Here is a 9113-nt window from a genome sequence, read left to right on the forward strand (position 1 = left end):
TTTTTATCGTATCTTAGCAACAGGTCAAACATTTGACTCCAATTTAGTTCAGTAGGTCTTGTTGCCTTTTTTTTTTACCTCAGTGGTCATTTTAACTTCATGTCTCATCGTTAAAACACAAGCTGACGTTTTTACCTGCATGTGTGTGTGTGTGTGTGTGTGTGTGTGTGTGTGTGTGTGTAATATATATCATGAATATGAGTATATATGTTCATATGATTCATTCCCTAGATTGCTATGGAATTCCCACTTGCATTTAATCTCAGAGAAAAATGTCCTAAATGAAACTATTAAATTATTTAAACATCAGTCTTCAAATATTCATGCATACTTTATATAACTGTCCAAATATGGGCATGACAGGATACAAGAAGTGTCAGCGCCCATCAAACTCAACACCACGGTTACCTTCCTGGTTGCCATAATGACCTTACAGGGAGGTTACCTCTGATTGGATCTCAGGTACGCATGACTAATGAGTAGACATATATATATATATATATAGATCAGCTTTAATATTGCAGATTGTGAGTTCTATCAATGCATCACTTCCAACCGCACGTATACTTTTTGGTAAATATATATATACTTGTATATATAACCCTAAAAAATAAATAATCATAATAATAATTATGATTATTATTATTTTTAGTAGTATTATTATCATTCTGATTATTCTAGATCATAATATTACTAATATTAATAATAATCAAAATCATAATGATAATCATAATACTACTATACTACTACTACTACTACTAATAATAATAATCTAAATCATAATGATAATCATAATACTACTATACTACTACTAATAATAATAATAATCTAAATCATAATGATAATCATAATACTACTATACTACTACTAATAATAATAATAATCTAAATCATAATGATAATCATAATACTACTACTACTAATAATAATAATAATCTAAATCATAATGATAATCATAATACTACTATACTACTACTACTAATAATAATAATAATCTAAATCATAATGATAATCATAATACTACTACTACTACTAATAATAATAATAATCTAAATCATAATGATAATCATAATACTACTATACTACTACTACTAATAATAATAATAATCTAAATCATAATGATAATCATAATACTACTACTACTAATAATAATAATAATCTAAATCATAATGATAATCATAATACTACTATACTACTACTAATAATAATAATAATCTAAATCATAATGATAATCATAATACTACTATACTACTACTACTAATAATAATAATCTAAATCATAATGATAATCATAATACTACTATACTACTACTACTAATAATAATAATAATCTAAATAATAATGATAATCATAATACTACTACTACTACTACTAATAATAATAATAATCTAAATAATAATGATAATCATAATACTACTATACTACTACTACTAATAATAATAATAATCTAAATAATAATGATAATCATAATACTACTATACTACTACTAATAATAATAATAATCTAAATCATAATGATAATCATAATACTACTATACTACTACTACTAATAATAATAATAATCTAAATAATAATGATAATCATAATACTACTATACTACTACTACTAATAATAATAATAATCTAAATCATAATGATAATCATAATACTACTATACTACTACTACTAATAATAATAATAATCTAAATAATAATGATAATCATAATACTACTATACTACTACTACTAATAATAATAATAATCTAAATCATAATGATAATCATAATACTACTATACTACTACTACTAATAATAATAATCTAAATCATAATGATAATCATAATACTACTATACTATACTACTAATAATAATAATTATCTAAATAATAATGATAATCATAATAATACTACTACTACTAATAATAATAATAATCTAAATCATAATGATAATCATAATACTACTACTACTAATAATAATAATAATCTAATGATAAATAATATACTACTACTAATGATAATCATAATGATAATCATAATACTACTACTACTACTACTAATAATAATAATCTAAATCATAATGATAATCATAATACTACTATACTACTACTACTAATAATAATAATCTAAATCATAATGATAATCATAATAATACTACTACTACTAATAATAATAATAATCTAAATCATAATGATAATCTAATACTACTACTACTACTACTACTACTAATAATAATCTAAATCATAATGATAATCTTGTTTCTAATACTACTATACTACTACTAATAATAATAATAATCTAAATCATAATGATAATCATAATACTACTACTACTAATAATAATAATAATCTAAATCATAATGATAATCATAATACTACTATACTACTACTACTACTAATAATAATCTAAATCATAATGATAATCATAATACTACTATACTACTACTACTAATAATAATAATAATCTAAATCATAATGATAATCATAATACTACTACTACTAATAATAATAATAATCTAAATCATAATGATAATCATAATACTACTATACTACTACTACTACTAATAATAATCTAAATCATAATGATAATCATAATACTACTACTACTAATAATAATAATAATCTAAATAATAATGATAATCATAATACTACTACTACTACTACTAATAATAATAATAATCTAAATCATAATGATAATCATAATACTACTACTACTAATAATAATAATAATCTAAATCATAATGATAATCATAATACTACTATACTACTACTACTAATAATTGCATGAGGAACACATACACAATGAGTAATGATAATATAGGGGAAACCAGTACCGAGTCGATGTGCAGAGGTACGATGTCTTTCTTCCCCTCCCTCCTCACCTTCTCCCCCTTCACCACACATTCAGACCAAAACAGTTCAATCTTGGTTTCATCAGACCAGAGAATCTTGTTTCTCATGATCTGAGAGTCCTTTACGTGCCTTTTGGCGAACTCCAAGCGACCTGTCATGTGCCTTTTACTGAGGAGAGGCTTCCGTCTGGCCTCTCTACCTTAAAGGCCTGATTGGGGAAGTGCTGCAAAGATGGTTGTTCTTCTGGAAGGTTCTCCCATCTCCACAGAGGAACTCTGGAGCTCTGTCAGAGTGACCCTCGGGTTCTTGGTTTACTCCCTTACCAAGGCCCTTCCCCACCGATTGCTCAGTTTGGGTCATGCGGCCAGCTCTAGGAAGAGTTTTGGGGTTTCCAAACTTTTTTCCATTTAAGAATGATGGAGGCCACTGTGTTCTTGGGGACCTTCAATGCTGCAGACATTTGTTTTTGGTCCCTTCCCCAGATCTGTGCCTCGGAACAAACCTGTCTCGGAGCTTCACGGACAATTCCTTTGATCTCAGCAGCTGTTACATAGTTTTCATATAGACAGGCGTGTGCCTTTCCAAATCATGTCCAATCAATTGAATATATCACAGGTGGACTCCAATCAAGTTTTAGAAACATCTCAAGGTTTGTCCTAGTGCTTCCAGTACGAGTCTTATAAAAACCTGACTAGGCTGAATAATATACTACCTGTTGAATTCTGCACTTTGCTAGAATGTTTGTATCACAACACTGAAGTGTAAGAGGCCTCCAATTTTTTTTAAAAACGGAAATGGATCTTTATATTTACAACCTGGATCCTGTTTCAGTAATAATGAAATCAGACCTTCTTGTTGAGTATTGGCTAGTCTACCATTGGTTAAAACATGCTAATAATGGTTCTCTGAGTATATCAAAAAAGGTTTTTGTTTACTTCCACTGGTATGACATCCAGCCCTGGAGTTTCCTTTGTTTACTTCCACTGGTATGTCATCCCGCCCTGGAGTTTCCTTTGTTTACTTCCACTGGTATGACATCCAACCTGGAGTTTCCTTTGTTTACTTCCACTGGTATGACATCCAGTCCTGGAGTTTCCTTTGTTTACTTCCACTGGTATGTCATCCAGTCCTGGAGTTTCCTTTGTTTACTTCCACTGGTATGTCATCCAGTCCTGGAGTTTCCTTTGTTTACTTCCACTGGTATGTCATCCAGCCCTGGAGTTTCCTTTGTTTACTTCCACTGGTATGTCATCCAGTCCTGGAGTTTCCTTTGTTTACTTCCACTGGTATGTCATCCAACCTGGAGTTTCCTGTGTTTACCTCCACTGGTATGTCATCCAACCCTGGAGTTTCCTTTGTTTACCTCCACTGGTATGTCATCCAACCTGGAGTTTTCCCAGCCTTAAAGGCTTTAATTTCATCAAGATGTTCCTCCTCTGTAATTTGGCTTTCACATGAGCCTTTCTGTACAGATGTTATTTTTACAGGATTAATATTTGTTTTAAACCTTGAAATGAATGTTGGTTGATGGAGACGGAGGAGAATTATATTAAAACACATGTTGAGAATACTTTGCTTTATTTTCAAAATATCATTTGGTGAATCCGTCATTCGTAAATTATTTTTGGTAGCATTTCTATGTTGAAGATTGAAGAAGAATTTGGTCCATTTTCCCCCATATTCCATCCAGATCGGTTTATTTTTTATAATATCTTACACTGGATCTTTCTTGAATAAGTTCCTCCATTTCTCTTAGTTTTTCCTCTGATTTAACTCTCTGTCTCTCTGGTACAGTTTTTATTGCTGTCTATCTGGACTATGTTTCCCTCTATATGCTTTGTTAATATGAGTAAACATTAGTTAGTTATATGTTGACATGCCCCTTGGGTGACACACACGCACGCACGCACACACGCACACACATACCTCCGGGAGATTGGCTGCAGTACAGTGGTTGAATAAACAATGTCTCAAACCAATTATCGTTAGAGAAGAACACTGTGGATCACACACACACACACACACACACACACACACACACACACACACACACACACACACACACACACACACACACACACACACACACACACACACACCCTCTCTCACTTGATTTATTTATCTCTCTCCATATTTCTACTCCACCCTCTCCTTACCCTCTTTTTTCTTCCAGGTTATTTGGTTCTATATCTCTAATTTGTTGTATCTCACCCCTCTCTCCCTCTCTCTCTCTCCCTCCCTCTCTCCCTCTCTTGATGGCCTCTCTCTCTTTCAACTCCTTCCTTTATCTCCCTATCCCCTCCCATCTCCCTCTCTCTCTCTCCCTCCCTCTCTCCCTCTCTTGATGGCCTCTCTCTCTTTCAACTCCTTCCTTTATCTCCCTATCCCCTCCTATCTCTCTCTCTCTCTCTCTCTCCCTCTCTCGCTCTCTCTCTTTCAACTCCTTCCTTTGTCTCCCTATCCCCTCCTATCTCTCTCTCTCTCTCTCTCTCTCTCCTCTCTCTCTCGCTCTCTCTCTCTCTCTTTCAATTCCTTCCTTTGTCTCCCTATCCCCTCCTATCTCTCTCTCTCTCTCTCTCTCCCTCTCTCTCTCTCTCCCCCTCTCTCTTTCAATTCCTTCCTTTATCTCCTTATCCCCTCCTTCTCCCTCTATATTTTTATCTCTCTCTCCTTTGTTGCATCCTCTCATTTAAAATGTCATATTATGTTCAGTGTTGTAACGATGTGCAAATGGTTCAAGTACAAAAGGGAAAATAAATAAACATAAATATGGATTGTATTTACAATGGTGTTTGTTTTTCACTGATTGCCTTTCTCTTGTGGCAAAAGGTCACAAATATTGCTGCTGTGATGGCACACTGTGGAATTTCACCCAGTAGATACAAAATGTTGTTTGTTTTCGAATTCAAATCAAATCAAATCAAATCAAATTTTATTTGTCACATACACATGGTTAGCAGATGTTAATGCGAGTGTAGCGAAATGCTTGTGCTTCTAGTTCCGACAATGCAGTAATAACGAGCAAGTAATCTAACTAACAATTCCAAAAAAAAACCTACTGTCATACACAGTGTAAGGGGATAAAGAATATGTACATAAGGATATATGAATGAGTGATGGTACAGAGCAGCATAGGCAAGATACAGTAGATGATATCGAATACAGTATATACATATGAGATAAGTATGTAAACCAAGTGGCATAGTTAAAGTGGCTAGTGATACATGTATTACATAAGGATGCAGTCGATGATATAGAGTACAGTATCAACGTATGCATATGAGTGCTTTTGGTGACAAGCCGAATTTCTTCAGCCGCCTGAGGTTGAAGAGGCGCTGCTGCGCCTTCCTCACGATGCTGTCTGTGTGAGTGGACCAATTCAGTTTGTCTGTGATGTGTATGCCGAGGAACTTAAAACTTGCTACCCTCTCCACTTCTATGTGGGTCTGCGTAATCTCAGGGAAATATGTGTCTCTAATATGGTCATACATTGGGCGTTTAGGAAGTGCAGCTCAGTTTCCACCTCATTTTGTGGGCAGTGAGCACATAGCCTGTCTTCTCTTCAGTGCCAGGTCTGCTTACGGCTGCCTTTCTCAATAGCAAGGCTATGCTCACTGAGTCTGTACATAGTCAAAGCTTTCCTTAAGTTTGGTTCAGTCACAGTGGTCAGGTATTCTGCCACTGTGTACTCTCTGTTTAGGGCAAAATAGGATTCTAGTTTGCTCATTGTTTTTGTTAATTCTTTCCAATGTGTCAAGTAATTCTCTTTTTGTTTTCTCATGATTTTTGGGGTCTAATTGTGCTGCTGTCCTGGGGGGTCTCTGTGGGGTCTGTTTGTGGTGGTGAACAGAGCCCCAGGACCAGCTTGCTTAGGGGACTCTTCTCCAGGTTCATCTCTCTGTAGGTGATGGCTTTGTTATGGAAGGTTTGGGAATCGCTTCCTTTTAGGTGGTTGTAGAATTTAACGTCTCTTTTCTCGATTTTGTTCATTGATCCTGTGGCGCTGATGTTTAGGCCGAGGTATGTATAGTTTTTTGTGTGCTCTAATGCAACGGTGTCGAGATGGAATTTGTATTTGTGGTCCTGGCAACTGGACCTTTTTGGAACACCATTATTTTGGTCTTACTGTTAGGGCCCAGGTCTGACAGAATCTATGCAGAATATCTAGGTGCTGCTGTAGGCCCTCCTTGGTTGGGGACAGAAGCACCAGATCATCAGCGAATAGTAGACATTTGACTTCAGATTCTAGTAGGGTGAGGCCGGGTGCTGCAGACTGCTCTAGTGCCCTCGCCAATTCGTTGATGTATATGTTGAAGAGGGTGGGGCTTAAGCTGCATCCCTGTCTCACCCCATGGCCCTGTTGGAAGAAATGTGTGTTTTTTGCCAATTTTAACCGCACACTTGATGTTTGTGTACATGGATTTTATAATGTTGTATGTTTTACCCCCAACACCACTTTCCATCAATTTGTATAGCAGACCCTCATGCCAAATTGAGTCGAAGGCTTTTTTGAAATCAACAAAGCATGAGAAGACTTTGCCTTTGTTTTCATTTGTTTGTTTGTCAGTTAGGGAGTGCAGGGTGAATACGTGGTCTGTCGTATGATAATTTGGTAAAAAGCCAATTTGACATTTGCTCAGTACATTGTTTTCACTGAGGAAATGTACGAGTCTGCTGTTAATGATAATGCAGGGGATTTTCCCAAGGTTGCTGTTGACGCATATCCCACGGTAGTTATTGGGGTCAAATTTTTCTCCCCTTTTGTGGATTGGGGTGATCAGTCCTTGGTTCCAAATATTGGGGAACCATCAACAGGCCTTTTGGGTTGGAGGGTTTCATTTTGTCCTGTAGTTCATTCAGTGTAACTGGAGAATCCAGGGGGTTCTGGAAGTCTTTAATAGTTGACTCTAAGATTTGTATTTGATCATGTACATGTTTTTGCTGTTTGTTATTTGTTATAGAGCCAAAAAGATTGGAGAAGTGGTTTACGAACACATCTCCATTTTGGAAAGATAATTCTTCATGTTGTTGCTTGTTTTGTGTTTTCCAATTGTCCCAGAAGTGTTTAGAGTCCATGGATTCTTCAGTTACATTACATAGCCTTTCTTAAATGTATTCAGTTCCTTTTGCTTTGATGCCTCATGATTGAGTATTGATCTGTTCAAGTAGACTGTGATTTTGCTGTGGTCTGATAGGGGTGTCAGTGGGCTGACTGTGAACGCTCTGATAGACTCTGGGTTGAGGTCAGTGATAAAGTAGTCTATAGTACTCCTGCCAAGAGATGAGCTATAAGTGTACCTACCTTAGGAGTCCTTTCGAAGCCTACCGTTGACTATGTACATACCCAGCGTGCGACAGGAGTTGTGACCCACTGCTGCGCCTTCCTCACGATGCTGTCTGTGTGAGTGGACCAATTCAGTTTGTCTGTGATGTGTATGCCGAGGAACTTAAAACTTGCTACCCTCTCCACTACTGTTCCATCGATGTGGATAGGGGGGTGTTCCCTCTGCTGTTTCCTGAAGTCCACAATCATCTCCTTAGTTTTGTTGACGTTGAGTGTGAGGTTATTTTCCTGACACCACACTCCGAGGGCCCTCACCTCCTCCCTGTAGGCCGTCTCGTCGTTTTTGGTAATCAAGCCTACCACTGTTGTGTCGTCCGCAAACTTGATGATTGAGTTGGAGGCGTGCGTGGCCACGCAGTCGTGGGTGAACAGGGAGTACAGGAGAGGGCTCAGAACGCACCCTTGTGGGGCCCCAGTGTTGAGGATCAGCGGCGTGGAGATGTTGTTGCCTACCCTCACCACCTGGGGGCGGCCCGTCAGGAAGTCCAGTACCCAGTTGCACAGGGCGGGGTCGAGACCCAGGGTTGGAGCTTGGAGGGTACTATGGTGTTGAATGCTGAGCTGTAGTCGATGAACAGCATTCTCACATAGGTATTCCTCTTGTCCAGATGGGTTAGGGCAGTGTGCAGTGGGGTTGAGATTGCATCGTCTGTGGACCTATTTGGGCGGTAAGCAAATTGGAGTGGGTCTAGGGTGTCAGGTATGGTAAGGAGGTGATATGGTCCTTGACTAGTCTCTCAAAGCACTTCATGATGACGGAAGTGAGTGCTACGGGGCGGTAGTTGTTTAGCTCAGTTACCTTAGCTTTCTTGGGACAGGAACAATGGTGGCCCTCTTGAAGCATGTGGGAACAGCAGACTGGTATAGGGATTGATTGAATATGTCCGTAAACACACCGGCCAGCTGGTCTGCGCATGCTCTAAGGGCGCGGCTGGGGATGCCGTCTGG

Source organism: Oncorhynchus tshawytscha, unplaced genomic scaffold (assembly GCF_018296145.1).
Source record: "Oncorhynchus tshawytscha isolate Ot180627B unplaced genomic scaffold, Otsh_v2.0 Un_contig_2247_pilon_pilon, whole genome shotgun sequence".
Classification (NCBI taxonomy): domain Eukaryota; kingdom Metazoa; phylum Chordata; class Actinopteri; order Salmoniformes; family Salmonidae; genus Oncorhynchus; species Oncorhynchus tshawytscha.